At 57.8% G+C, this 15000-nt stretch overlaps 3 non-coding genes across 3 annotated transcripts; 1 reads left to right on the forward strand and 2 right to left on the reverse strand.

The window, feature by feature from the left end:
* Window positions 1-59: 59 nt before the first annotated feature.
* On the reverse strand, window positions 60-212 carry LOC139053722 (5.8S ribosomal RNA). Its single transcript, XR_011510723.1, has one exon. It is a non-coding gene; the product is annotated as a 5.8S ribosomal RNA (ribosomal RNA).
* Window positions 213-1449: 1237 nt separating this feature from the next.
* LOC139053714 (small subunit ribosomal RNA) lies at window positions 1450-3264 on the reverse strand. Its single transcript, XR_011510719.1, has one exon. It is a non-coding gene; the product is annotated as a small subunit ribosomal RNA (ribosomal RNA).
* A 9133-nt stretch (window positions 3265-12397) lies between these two features.
* LOC139053724 (U2 spliceosomal RNA) lies at window positions 12398-12586 on the forward strand. The gene has a single exon (XR_011510725.1). It is a non-coding gene; the product is annotated as a U2 spliceosomal RNA (small nuclear RNA).
* The last annotated feature ends 2414 nt before the right edge of the window (window positions 12587-15000 follow it).

A 15000-nucleotide genomic window follows, 5' to 3' on the forward strand; every position in this document is an offset into this window, starting at 1 on the left:
CAAAACGAGTCGACGGACGCACGTTCCCTGTGCGCCGAAGGCTCTCTTGATATGTGATCCGACCCTCAGACAGACGAAGCCAAGGGAAGACCCAAGGCCGCAATGTGCGTTCAAAGAATCAGTGCTCAGTGTGTCCTGCAATTCACACCAAGTCTCGCAGCTGGCTGCGTTCTTCATCGACCCGAGAACCGAGTGATCCACCGCTTAGAGTCGTGAAAAATAGTTTGTTCAATTCAGTACAGTACAACCAGTGTTTCAGGCACGTGGCGTCTCCCTGTGTGTGGTTTCGAAGAGCGCCTTTCGGCGTGCGCTACTCCTGTTTCGCTCTTTCGTTCGGCGGTCACGCGTTTCCGCATGACCGCTGCTGATCCAACAGCCTACTCGAGACGAAAGACAAGAGCTTGGCGCGCGCGTACTCGCGCAGCTCTCCAAAGCCACTCGGCCAGTGCCAGGGACGGCTCTCTGCGCCGGAGCCACAACAAGTCTACTTGAGGCGGAAGACGAAGCCAGCAAGGGCCTGGCCGCAAGTGCGTTCGAATACGGGATTACAGTCCCTCGTCTGTCCGTACTTCCTCTTTCGACGTGCGGCGCCTTCCCAAAGCGCACAAGTCCGCAAACCGCAGAACGCTTCCGACGTAGCAAAGCCGCGTTTCCTTCGGTACTTCGCAGCAACGCCGCCTTTCCCTCGGCGGCGGGCAAATAGCCTGCAGACGTCGTCGCATTGAACCGCGAACTCGACACCTCGCGCGTCACGAGCGGGAGCCGACCGGCAGCCTCCGGCCCTTTCGGGCGCGGTGGAATTTGCCGCGGAGGACGGGAGAGTGCTTTAGGCCACGGTTCCTTCCGTACTTGGCAGCCGCACCCTCAATACCGCCGGTTCCATGACCGACCGAGCGCCGCACCGTTCCTTTAGTACTTGGGCAGCAACAAAGTCGGGTCGTTACTCCACACTCGCCGCAGGAAGCGACCGGCAGCCGCCAGCCTTTTCAGACTCGGCAGCGTTTGCCGCGGAGGACGGGAGAGCGCTCGCACCACGGTTCCGTGTGTACTAAGCGGCAGCGGCATTAGCTCTCGACCGTCAGTTCCTTGACCGACCGCACGCTTCGCCGTTCCCCTCGTACTGGGCAAGAGCAGCAGGTCGGGTCGTCTTACTCCCATTCCGCGCAAGAGTGCCGAGGCGGACTTCAGAAAGCCCACCCAACAGTGTGCGTTACGCCGTTTCTACCCGCGGGCGCGGCCAAGCCAACCGTCCAAGGTTGCAGCCGGCGTCCACTGGGCGCAACAAATTTGGCACGGGGCGCCCTTCGAAATTCGGGCAATCCCCGGCATGTTCGGGTATAGCCGTCCCCGCGTCCAAGCGGGGCCAGCGGCGGAAAGCGTCGGGCGCAGCGAGCTGCTTCACCCACACGGGGTAGAAACAATGGCGCTCGTCACCCTCGAACAATCCGGTAATGATCCTTCCGCAGGTTCACCTACGGAAACCTTGTTACGACTTTTACTTCCTCTAAATGATCAAGTTTGGTCATCTTTCCAACAGACCGGCGCAACCGAAAGGCCGCGCCGGACATCGGTCCGAAGACCTCACTAAATCATTCAATCGGTAGTAGCGACGGGCGGTGTGTACAAAGGGCAGGGACGTAATCAACGCGAGCTTATGACTCGCGCTTACTGGGAATTCCTCGTTCAAGGGGAACAATTGCAAGCCCCTATCCCAATCACGAAAGAAGTTCCACGGGTTACCCAGTCTTTTCAGACAGGGATAAAGACACGCTGCTTCCTTCAGTGTAGCGCGCGTGCGGCCCCGGACATCTAAGGGCATCACAGACCTGTTATTGCTCTGTTTCGTGCGGCTAGGAGCCGCTTGTCCCTCTAAGAAGGTTGTAAGGTGCTGGGAACCCCGCACCTATTTAATAGGCTAGAGTCTCGTTCGTTATCGGAATTAACCAGACAAATCGCTCCACCAACTAAGAACGGCCATGCACCACCATCCACCGAATCAAGAAAGAGCTCTCAATCTGTCAATCCTCCCAGTGTCCGGGCCGGGTAAGTTTTCCCGTGTTGAGTCAAATTAAGCCGCAGGCTCCACTCCTGGTGGTGCCCTTCCGTCAATTCCTTTAAGTTTCAGCTTTGCAACCATACTTCCCCCGGAACCCAAACACTTTGGTTTCCCGGAAGCTGCCCGCCGAGTCATTTGAGTAACTCAGGCGGATCGCTGGTTGGCATCGTTTATGGTCAGAACTAGGGCGGTATCTGATCGCCTTCGAACCTCTGACTTTCGTTCTTGATCAAAGAAAACATTCTTGGCAAATGCTTTCGCAGTAGTTCGTCTTGCGACGGTCCAAGAATTTCACCTCTAGCGCCGCAATACGAATGCCCCCGTCTGTCCCTCTTAATCATTACCTCGTATTCCAAAAACCAACAGAACAGAAACGAGGTCTTGTTCTATTATTCCATGCAAGTTTATTCAGGCGACTCGCCTGCGTTGAGCACTCTAATTTTTTCAAAGTAAAAGCACCGGCCTTCTCGAGGCACACAATGAAGTGCACCAAGAAAGGACCGGCATGATGTTCAGTCCGAGCCGTCGCATCGGGTAGATGCACTACTCGTCTGGAACTGAGATCCAACTACGAGCTTTTTAACCGCAGCAGCTTTAGTATACGCTATTGGAGCTGGAATTACCGCGGCTGCTGGCACCAGACTTGCCCTCCAATTGATCCTCGTTAAAGGATTTAGAGTGTACTCATTTCAATTACGGGGCCTCAAAAGAGTCCCGTATTGTTATTTTTCGTCACTACCTCCCCGTGCCGGGAGTGGGTAATTTGCGCGCCTGCTGCCTTCCTTGGATGTGGTAGCCGTTTCTCAGGCTCCCTCTCCGGAATCGAACCCTGATTCTCCGTTACCCGTAACAACCATGGTAAGCAAGTAACCTACCATCGAAAGTTGATAAGGCAGACACTTGAAAGAAACGTCGCCGGCTCGTGGCCATGCGATCAGCACAAAGTTATCCAGAGTCACCACACAATACGGGCCGAAACCCGATCGATCTTGGTCTAATAAAAGCACCCGTCGCCCAAAGGGCTTCAGGCTCACTGCATGTATTAGCTCTAGAATTGCCACAGTTATCCAAGTAGGAAGAAACGATCTAAGGAACCATAACTGATTTAATGAGCCATTCGCGGTTTCGCCTTATTTCGGCATGTACTTAGACATGCATGGCTTAATCTTTGAGACAAGCATATGATTACTGGCAGGATCAACCAGGTAATCGTTCAACTGCGCGTCCCGCCTGTCAAGCAGGCCGGACGCCGTTTTTGCGATGCCGAGGCCACCTTCAGGCGCCCCAGCACGCTTCGTTCTTGCAAAGAGTAGCACTTTGCACAGTCCGAGACGACGGCGTTCGAGCTCGCTACGGCGCCCTCCCCGAAGGGCCGGGTATCGCCACGCGGCAAGAAGCACGCAACATTCTCGATAGACTGGTTGTGTCGACTCGATCACGGCTTGCGGTTTCTCTTGAGCCCGCAGCACAGGTGGACCGACCGACACTTGCAACGTAGCCGAGACGGCAAAGCCGCCAGGCGACGGGTCACGCCCGCGCCTTCGGCGCTTTCGCATTTGACTCGTCCGAGGACGATGCGGAACACAACTCGATATCGTGGAGAAAGCGTCGTCCGACAACCAGCCCCTAACGCATCAAGCGGATGAGGCTGCAGACGTCAGCTGTGGGATCCACGGGAGCGATACCGGGGACACGCTTGACGGGCACGAAGCCCGCCGCATATCAAACACCCAGGTCGCTTTTGGGGGCGACTGCTCTCTGGGACCCCCATATAATAGCAGCGATAAGTTCCCAAATCTCCATGGGGCCGTACTCGTGCCACTTTCGACGAGCGTTTGGCGAAAATCGTGCCGCCTCGCAGCGCCGCGAGCGAGATGGAAAGCTTACGTCGGCAGCGCAATGCCGAAGTCGTGAAAGCGCAGCGCGTCGACCGAATGCGCGAACGGCAATCTCTCGCCTATGGACAGCGCGGTTTCCAGAACAATCGCCTTTCTGTGCCCCTACGGGGCCGCACGCTAGCGCGGCCCTTTCGCCGTTTCCGAGCACGAGTGCGACCGGCGCGGGCGGCGTGCTCGACACCCCGGCTGACGCCGTTTCGGACTTTGTCTCTTCGCGCGCTCGCGCCAACGCCGCGGCAAAACGACGACCTCTGCGCGGTTCTTTCCCGGTTCCCGGCGTGCTATAGTGCAGCCAGCCGGACGGTGGCGACGACTCAGTCGCGGCCGTGCGGTGGCTTGTACGCCAAAGTTGCGTGACGGGCGTCGAGCTCCCGCCGCGGCCCGGCTCAGGTGGTTTCGGACTTCTGTCTCTTCCGAGCGCTCGCGTCGTCGTGGGCACGATTCTCGAGTGCGGAGCGGTGCGCGGACACCACCACGAACACGCGCAAGCCGAAAACGGCACTACGGTACAACGTCGGCCAGGGCGGTACGGCCCCCTTATATGAGCAGCGATAAGTGACCAGATCTCCACGGGGCCGTACTCGTGCGACAAGGCGGCGTACTGCGCCGAGCCGAGCGCCAATATTTGGCCTTGGCACGGCCGATTTGAGCTCTCGCGATCGCCGCGGTACCGCCGCTCACCGATTCAAGGCACGCTAGCGCGGCCCCTTCGCCATTTTTCGAGTAAGAGTGCGAAAAGCGCGCGCGGCGTGCTCGTCGCCCCGGCTGACGTAGTCTCGGACTTAGTCTCGCTCACGCCGCCCCGGCTGACGTCGTCTCGGACTTAGTCGCGCTCACACCGCCCCGGCTCACGTGGTTTCGGACTTCCGTCTCTTCCGAGCGCTCGCGTCGTCGTGGGCACGATTCTCGAGTGCGGAGCGGTGCGCGGACACCACCACGAACACGCGCAAGCCGAAAATGGCACTACGGTACAACGTCGGCCAGGGCGGTACGGCCCCCTTATATGAGCAGCGATAAGTGACCAGATCTCCACGGGGCCGTACTCGTGCGACAAGGCGGCGTACTGCGCCGAGCCGAGCGCCAATATTTGGCCTTGGCACGGCCGATTTGAGCTCTCGCGATCGCCGCGGTACCGCCGCTCACCGATTCAAGGCACGCTAGCGCGGCCCCTTCGCCATTTTTCGAGTAAGAGTGCGAAAAGCGCGCGCGGCGTGCTCGTCGCCCCGGCTGACGTAGTCTCGGACTTAGTCTCGCTCACGCCGCCCCGGCTGACGTCGTCTCGGACTTAGTCGCGCTCACACCGCCCCGGCTCACGTGGTTTCGGACTTTCGTCTCTTCCGAGCGCTCGCGTCGTCGTGGGCACGATTCTCGAGTGCGGAGCGGTGCGCGGACACCACCACGAACACGCGCAAGCCGAAAACGGCACTACGGTACAACGTCGGCCAGGGCGGTACGGCCCCTTATAAGAGCAGCGATAAGTGACCAGACCTCCACGGGGCCGTACTCGTGCGACAAGGCGGCGTACTGCGCCGAGCCGAGCGCCAATATTTGGCTTTGGCACGGCCGATTTGAGCTCTCGCGATCGCCGCGGTACCGCCGCTCACCGATTCAAGGCACGCTAGCGCGGCCCCTTCGCCATTTTTCGAGTAAGAGTGGGAAAAGCGCGTGCGGCGTGCTCGACGCCCCGGCTGACGTCGTCTCGGACTTGGTCGACGCCCCGGCTGACGTAGTCTCGGACTTAGTCTCGCTCACGCCGCCCCGGCTGACGTCGTCTCGGACTTAGTCGCGCTCACACCGCCCCGGCTCACGTGGTTTCGGACTTGCGTCTCTTCCGAGCGCTCGCGTCGTCGTGGGCACGATTCTCGAGTGCGGAGCGGTGCGCGGACACCACCACGAACACGCGCAAGCCGAAAACGGCACTACGGTACAACGTCGGCCAGGGCGGTACGGCCCCTTATAAGAGCAGCGATAAGTGACCAGACCTCCACGGGGCCGTACTCGTGCGACAAGGCGGCGTACTGCGCCGAGCCGAGCGCCAATATTTGGCCTTGGCACGGCCGATTTGAGCTCTCGCGATCGCCGCGGTACCGCCGCTCACCGATTCAAGGCACGCTAGCGCGGCCCCTTCGCCATTTTTCGAGTAAGAGTGGGAAAAGCGACCGCGGCGTGCTCGACGCCCCGGCTGACGTCGTCTCGGACTTAGTCGACGCCCCGGCTGACGTAGTCTCGGACTTGGTCTCGCTCACGCCGCCCCGGCTGACGTAGTCTCGGACTTGGTCTCGCTCACGCCGCCCCGGCTGACGTCGTCTCGGACTTAGTCGCGCTCACACCGCCCCGGCTCACGTGGCTTCGGACTTGGTCTCTTCGAGCGCTCGCAGCCAGGTCGGGGCCGACGCCGACGTCTGCGTGGGGCTTCAACGATTCCCGGCGCGACGCAATGCAACTGCGCGCAGGATGCCAGCGACTCCGCCGTGGCCGTGCGGCGGTGTACACGCAGAAGTTTCGTGAAGGGGTATCGAGCTCCCGCCGCCCCGGCGGACGTGGTTTCGGACTTTAGCGCTCGCAGCGATCTCGCGGCGATCGCTGACGTCTGCGCGGTTTCAGGTGTGCTACGATGCAGCAGTCTGCCGCACGACAATTTACGGAAGCGAGTGCATTCCGCCCCGGCGGACGCGGCAGCGGACTTTGTGCCTGCGGGAGTGCTCTTGTTGCTGTAAAATTTGAACGGGTGCAGCTGCGCGAAGCAAGTGTACACATTTTCTCTCTCTCTCTCTCTCTCTCTGCCTCTGAGGCGACTGTAATTTTAATTTAAATGCAATTGGAGGCGGGAGCAACCTGATGAGAGTAGGCGGACTTCGGCACACCTTGTAGTTTAGAAATTGTTTTCAAGCTTTGAGGACATACACAATCGCGCCATCTGCTTTCCCCGTCTCTTTGGCACTTCATAGTGTGTGCAGCATGCTCTGCATTCCAAAGAAACGCGCCTGTTTCTCCCCCTCTCTCACGTTCTTCTTGTCTTTCTTGCTGCTCTTGTGAGAAGTTGCTATGCTCTTTACTCGCTGTAAAATAGAATGCTTGCGCGAGCCAACAACTTGCGTGTCTTTCTTTTTTTTTGTTGTTGTTGTTTTTTTCTCTCTTCCCAAGACGTTTCTGCCATTATTCACTAGCTCTCGTTCTTAGTATGCAACGGAGCGTTAGCTCGCGCCATCTACCTTTCTTTCTGTATGGCGAAGGCCGTAGGTTTTCCTAGTTCCGCACACAGATGGCGCGGATGCGTTTTCGCGCCAGTTTCGAACGACCTCGCTGTACACATGTTTCTCATTTAAAAGTTTCAAAGGGGCTTGCGAAAGGGCGTGGTCCTTTTTTCTTGCGCAAGGCTGAGCTTTCCAGCTGTGCTTAAGCTATGCTAGCATGTGTGCGTATGTGTGTGTGTGTGTGTGTGTGTGTGTGTGCGTGCGCGCGCGCGCGTGCGTGCGCGTGCATATGTGTGCGTGTGTGTGTATACACGCACACGGTAAAGATGATGGGGTAGCGCTATTTCTTTCTTTCTTTCTTTCTTTTTTAACAACACCTGTGCTCCACATGGCGATCTTCCTGCCCTCTATGTTTCCGGTTGGAAGGAGTGCGCAGCCTTTTCTATATTTATTTTTTTTTTCATTCTCTTTCATTCGTACATGAGGCGCGCTACCTAATTCTAGCGGTCGAATCGACACGTTGCAATCCGTCCCGGCCTGTGCCGTATGAAAACTTTCAGTGGGCCTTGCGGTAAATAAAAGGAAATGAGGGAAATGCGCGTAGTGTATTACACTTGCGCACGGGCTTGAAACGAAGGCCTCAAAGAAAGCCGCCTTGAGCGGTCGCATTCAGACGGAAGTAAGCATTCCCCTTGCGCGTGTTTTCCGCTCGCCTGTTCCGTTTTCTACGAGGTTGCCTTCGTTGGTTTTGCCTTGCGAACAAGCTTGCGCTCGGGTCTCGTTTCTACGCGACGGCGTTTCGTTAACAGTGAAAGACTGAGGCGTCGCGAGTTGATTCGCGAGATAGAGAGCATAGAGTCTCTAGACGGGCTGGGTTTTATAAGATTGCCCACGCTGTTGCTGAGGTTACCAATGTCGCCAGGGCACCCACAAGGCAGTGGTACAATGGAGTGAAGTGAAAGACATCGCTTCTCGGCCTTTTGGCTAAGATCAAAGTTTTGGCTAAGATCGCTTCTCGGCCTTTTGGCTAAGATCAAAGTGTAGTCACTGCAGCTGGCTTGCCCGGCCTTTGACACACTCATCTTTGTAGAGGCGCCCGGTTACCTGCTCCGGTCATAGCAAGGTCTTTCCCCTATCCCAGCCCTATCTTTCCAGGCCCTCGGCTCCCTGCTGCACTGCCTCCAGGACAGCCCGCGTGCTGCTACCTGGTGGCCCCTGGACGACCCACACCGGCCCGCTTCCTGGTCCTGCCGCTGCCTGGCGCTGCCTGCCGCCCCCCGGAGACTCCTGCCCCGCTCGGCCTGACCACTGCTTGGTGCTGCCTGCCTGCGGGGTGCCCGCTGGTCCTGCCGTCCCGACTGGTGCTGTGCTGGGGCACAACCGGCTGGCCCCTGCCTTCGCCATCGTCTGTCATGGGCCCGGCCCACTAGCTGCCACCCCTGGTGGCCCCCTAGCCTCCGGACCTGGCCTCCTTTAAGGAGAGCCGCCGGGTCCGGAAGGTAAGACCATACAATGGACTCTGGGGGCCACGGCCGCACGGCCCATGACACCAGTGAAGACGATGGCGACCCCATCACCCCTAGGCAGGAACGCCAGCCGGCCCGTGAGGATGGCACCCTCACGGTGTTCTTTCCCGTGCCCCAAACGGTCCGGTGCTGCGAAGAGGGCTGCCGAGCTGCCTATGCCGCGGCCAAATGGACAGCGCGGCGGCAGTCCCTCCAGCGGCACCTGGAACTCGAACACGGCACCAGGATCCGGCGCACCATCAACGTGTTCACCATCTGCGGCGAGACACTGGGGCTTCGACCAGCCTCTCACGCCTGCCTGGCTGCAGCCAACTTGACTGCCGCCCCCCCTGTTGCCCTGCCACACCAGTGTGGCAGTTGCCCAATGTCCTTCCCCACAAGGAGGGGCTTGGGCAACCACGAGCAGTGGCACAGGAGGGAGGCGGCACTGGCGGCCAGGCGTGATCTCGCCGCGGGTGCTGCCACTGGTGCGTCGGAGCAGGACAGCGACAGCACCCCCGCAGCAGAGCAGGACAGCACCGAGGGTCCCGTTGAGGACCCTCCTGGAACACCAGCAGTGGCGACCGGGCAGGCCGCCGACCAGGAGCCGTCTCCCGTGGCACCTCGGGGAACACCCGGACACAGCAGCGATGGCGAGATGGCCGAGGCACCTTCTCCGCGGACGCCAAACCAGTCAGGGCGGACCGCGGCCTCGGCCTCCCCTTCTCCAACACCATCGCTGCCGTCCAACCGAGGCAGCCCGGGAGCACCAGTCTCCGAGGCTCACGAGCCGGCGGCCATGCAGGAGCTCTCCCCGGGCAGGGCAGAGGTGCAGGACCATGACGGAAGCAACCAGGACTTCGGGACCCAGGACGAACATGCTGGTACCACACGACCAGAGGGCAGTGCGTGGACCTTAGCGGACGAAACGGCAGAGCTGCGGGCATTGAGCCGGTTGCCTGAGTCTGCTGGGGAGTGGGCACGGTTCGAAAACATCCTTGACCGTGCCATTGCAGCCGCAACCAAACACCTGCGGCTGCCAGTCGGGGACTCGCGCCAATCACGGAGGCGCGAGGTGAACCCCGACAACCCCCAGCAGATACAAACTCTCTACAGAAGGAACCGGCGCCGGGCAGTGCGGCTAATCACTGAAGGCCCGTCCCAGCTCTGTCCGATCGACCCCCACGCACTGCAGGACCACTACTCGAACCTCTGGTCACCAACACCCGTGGATACCAGCATCCTGAGGTCAAGGCTTCCAGCCACCGAAGAACTGGACTTGTGCCCCTTTACACCGGAAGAAGTCGCAGCCAAGCTCCGTAAATGCGAGAGTACAGCTCCAGGGGAGGACCGCCTCACGTACCACCACTGGAGGCAGGTGGACCCTGAGGGCAGGTTCCTGGCGGCGGTATACAACGTATGCCTCCAATACCGCCGCACGCCCCTGAGCTGGAAGTCGACGAGGACTATCCTGATATACAAGAAGGGCGACCGCGAGGACCCCACAAACTGGCGACCCATTGCCCTTGGTCGCACGATCGCCAAACTGTATGCCGGGTGTCTCACCACCCGGCTGCAGAGGTGGTTGGGCGACCATGCGGTACTGTCCAGGTGTCAGAAGGGCTTCCTGCCGCACGATGGGGTGTTTGAACACAACTTCGTGCTGCAGGGACGCCTGGATGATGCTAGGACAGGAGGTGGGGAGCTGTGCGTGGGGTTCCTCGATTTTGCCAACGCTTTCGGCTCGGTCGCCCATCAGGCCCTCGTCGACGCTGTCCGCGGCGCCGGCGCGGGGGAGGCCTTTGCTACCATCGTTGAAGACCTCTACCGCGCCAACACCACCTGCGTCGTGGCAGCAGCTGGCATTACGGAGCCAATCACCATCGGAGCTGGGCTGAGACAGGGCTGTCCTCTGAGCGGCCTGCTTTTCAACCTGGTGGTGGACCCGGTCATCCGTGCAGTACAGGGAGGCGATAGGCAGCACAACATCCTTGCCTACGCCGATGATCTGACGCTGCTGGCCGCGGATCCCGCCACCCTGCAGAGCCGCTTGGACCGTGTAACAGCCCTGTCGGCCCGGCTCGGGCTGCGACTCAACGCCGCCAAGTGCCGGTCTCTACACCTGTCTGGTCGCCACCCCGTGGGTACACGGCCCACCTCTTTCACCGTGGGTGGCGACCCGATTCCGGCGCTTGGCGACTTCCAGGGGCACAAGTTCCTGGGCCGTCCAGTGGGGTTCAGGGTGCTACCGGACGAGACGACGGTCGACGAGGCCATCCACCTGGGCAGAAAGCTGCTCTCCTCTATGCTCGCCCCATGGCAGAGGCTGGATGCTATCAAAACATTCTTGTATCCAGCCCTCAACTTTGCCATGCGGGTGGGCCTTGCCAGCAAGGGAGAGTGGCAACGCCTGGACGAGGAGCTCCGCCCGCTCATCAAGAAGACCCTGTACGTGCCAGCCAGAGCTTCCAATGAATACTTGTACGGAAGCTCACAGGCTGGCAGTGCAGGGATCCCACTTGCGGCGGAGCTCAGCGACATCTGTCGGGTGGATGGAGCCTTCAAGCTACTGACGTCGACCGACGTGGAGGTCCGGGAGCGTGCAGCAGGAGAGCTCGAGGGCGTAGTGTCAAGGCGGCTGAGACGACCCGCGAACACCGAGGACATGGAGGCCTACCTCTCAGGCGAGACGGAGGGCGACTTTCGGCAAACGTCCACACAGGTCCAGTCTGTGTGGACGGAGGCCCGCAAAGCCTCCCGTCGCCTCTCCGTCGCCTGGGAGCTGTTGGAGCATGGAGCCCGCATCAACTGCGGGGAGGCCTCTGTGTCAGCGAGGAACCGCCACAAGCTGATCAAGACCATCCGGGCGCTCCTCTCCACCGAAAGGGACCAATCTCTGCAAGACAAACCGAACCAAGGCAAGGCGATGGTGTGTGTGGCGGCCGACCCGGCAAACTCACACTTCATGAGGTCCGGCCGCTACACCCATTTCATCGACTGGCGCTTCATTCATCGAGCCCGACTAAATCTCCTCCCCCTCAACGCCACAAGACTCTGGGCACCCGCGGCGGACAAAAGATGCAGACGCTGCGGGTATGGGGAGGAGACACTGCCGCATGTACTTTGCCATTGCATGCGGCAGAGCCGGGCCATGACGGAGCGCCATAACACCATCGTCGCCAGAATAAAAAAGGCTGCTTTGGGTCGGTTTACAGTCATTGCGGAGAACCAGGTCGTAGGCAACACATCACTCAAGCCCGACCTGGTACTGGCCCGTGGAGAGGAGGCACTCATCCTGGACGTCTGCTGCCCTTTCGAGAACAGGCTGCAGGCGTTCCAGGACGCCCGGAAGGCTAAGGAGGAGAAGTACGCCCCTGTACAGCGTCATCTCCTCCGGCGGTTCCAGCGTGTGACGGTGGACGCGGTGGTCGTCGGCTGCCTTGGCAGCTGGGATGTGGGGAACGACCGGGTGATGCGCAGGCTGTGCAGTAGGTCATACCTACGGACACTTAAACGCCTGTGCATCAGTGACACAATAAGCGCCTCTACAAAGATTTTTAGAGCCCATGTCGGCACCTCTTAATGATCTTATGTTTTTAGAGAAGCGCCATTTTTTGCACTGTTTTACACCTTTACAGTTTTAGTCTTTTATTACTAACACCACTAACTAGTTTTTTTAGCCATTTGTTTGCGTTTTTAGATTATACACCTTTTATTCGTTTTCTCCTTGGTTCTGTAACTTGTATTTTTTGATGTTCTGTAACTAGCATGAATAAAAACTCTGTTCTTATCAGCTTAATATCTGATACGGGTTCTATATGGACCCACGATATTAAACCTATTTTTGGAAGTTGGCGGAGTGCTTGAAGCCTGCTTCACCTCCGCCGCAGGTCGGCCCGGTATTGCACTACCTCCGGGATCGGCCCCCGCTCACTTAGGTGAGACTTCATTCAATCAAAATGAAGAACACAAGCTCGAAGCGAGCACTCACGTGACACGCACCATTCCCATACTATACGCAACGATGCCGGTGTTTCTGAACGATTGTCTGCTGTAATGAGCCACTTGGGGGGGGGGGGGGAAGGGTGATTAGCCGTGGGTTTTGCAATCAATGTAAGTCCCACTCAAAGCCAACACTGCATTTTGGAGTTCACTATCGCTTTGATCCGTAAACGACAGCAAGCTCGCCCTGCGAAAATCCGCTGCCCTAGTGGAAGAAAGGTTCCCTATGAAACAAAAATGGAGTGCCCGATTTCCGGCAACATTTTCGCTGCAGTGGGACCGAGCGCCTCGAAAACAAACTTGTCGTATGGCCAAGTGTGGCGAAATATATTCAAGGGTTCAGAGGTGCCTCAGCTTTCCAACCTGTATGTTATGAATACCTGTTGCTACCTTTTCGTCATCATCATCCTGCTGGCTACGACCACTGCAGGGCAAAGACCTCTCCCATTATTCTCCAAGCACCCCGGTCACGTGTAAGCCCGGTCACGGTCGCCGTCTAGTGCCTGCGCCCTTCCTAATCTAATCTGCCCTCCTAAATTTCCGCCACCCCGTGCTACGCTTCCCTTCTCTTGGAATTCAGTCGGTAACCCTTAATTGATGATCTTCCCCCCACATTGCATGCCCTGCGCACGCCCATTTCTTTTTCTTGGTTTAAACTAAGGTGTCATTAGCTCGCGTTTGTTCGCTCACCCCCCGAATCTGCTCTATTCTTATCCCCCGTAGCGCTACACCCATCATTCTTCTTTCCAAAGCTCGTCGCGTCGCCCTCAGTTACCCTTCGGTAATCCTTAAGGTCCTTCGTTGCGGCACTCGCGGCATCTTTCTCATTTAAATAAGGCTATTTCGTTCAGTTTTGGGGGAAAACTCAATGAGCTAGGCGCGATTGTGTCCCCGGCGCCGCTCTCAACAAGATGGCGGCGCCCAGGCTTTTTGCCTGGTGGTTCGGCTTGACGCAGAACACGCCTGCAGGGCAGTGAAGCCGCATTGAAGGGGCAACGAGCGGCGCAGTGAAGCGCATGCTCGGGCGAAAAACGCGAACATCAGCCAAAAATACAACCAAATGGCCAAATACGAATTTCCGTTATGGGAAATTGGAGTTCAGTTGGCGCGTTGCGCTCGCCTAAGGTAAAGAACATAAATGCGAGTGCCACATCAGCCAAGTCAATGCTGAGGATCGCGTATCATTTCTTATTTATTTTTCCCCTTGCCTCCTGGCCTGCGTGGCCCTAGCGCGCATGCCCACGAAAGTAATGCAATAAGGAAAACGCGAAATCATGCGGTGACGGCTGTATCATATCCATTGTGCGTGCTTTGTTCTTTTTGGACTACAGTGGTGTGCGTTATGAGAAAGTTTCAGTGACCAGCGAACCTATATTTAGAACCACATTTACGGTTACTGCTAACAAGCTGCGGGTAGGTGTTTTTTTTTTCTTTCTTTCTTTTTTTCGCTACCAACGATGGGTTATCGCAACCGCGATCGGTTGTGCTAGACGCGTTCTTGCCAAACGTTGGCTCTATACGCGACCCGTGACGCGTGGTCGGCACATTCAAGCAGTCCATTGCAAACCGTTCCAAGAAGAAGGATGCTAGCTCCACGTTCCGCCGGGAGCGCTAGTTCGAAGATTGTACTTTTAGACCCTCGAGGAAGCACCGCCATCCCACGTTTTCTATAACGCGCTAAGACTCAGAGCGACAGCGACCACTTGTCTTTGTCAATATCTCGGACACACTTTTTTTTTTTCTTTAATCCAGATCGTCAGACGAGCCCGCGTTCACGCGCACTCGCTCTCTCCGATAAGCAGGGTAGCTCGGTTGGGGTGTTGTAGGGCCTCGCGCATGCGCTGCTGAGTTCGTCGCTTCGCCGGCCGGTCGACGCTGGCGCGGTACTGGTAATCAACTTCGACGGGCATGGTGAAACGTCACTGTGAAACGTCACGACTAGCAATGCAATGTGTTTGCGAGCAATCGGAGAAATGAGAGAGCCCCTGTAGATTAGTGGAAACGTTCCTCCAAGTATTACGTTTGCAATTTGCGCCTACGAACATGAACTAGACAAAGGAAATGATCTGTAGCCGCCTTCACTTCATAAAATTCCCGTACGAAGAAATTTGCGTGCGCACGTGATCTCCCGCATGAAACCAGACGATAGGTTAATTTTAGCCGTTCATTTCGATTTGCCGAATGTAAACCGGAACACTTTCTCCACGCGCTCTTGAGGTTTGAATGACAATCAATGACATGCTTTTTTTATATATTTTTGTTTGTTCTATCTGGAACCAAAAGAATTCAGAACGCCATTTCAATCTTAGATTCGATTCACGCCTTGCGTTACGTCACCCCTGGCA

This window comes from Dermacentor albipictus, unplaced genomic scaffold (genome assembly GCF_038994185.2).
Source record: "Dermacentor albipictus isolate Rhodes 1998 colony unplaced genomic scaffold, USDA_Dalb.pri_finalv2 scaffold_168, whole genome shotgun sequence".
NCBI classification, from domain to species: domain Eukaryota; kingdom Metazoa; phylum Arthropoda; class Arachnida; order Ixodida; family Ixodidae; genus Dermacentor; species Dermacentor albipictus.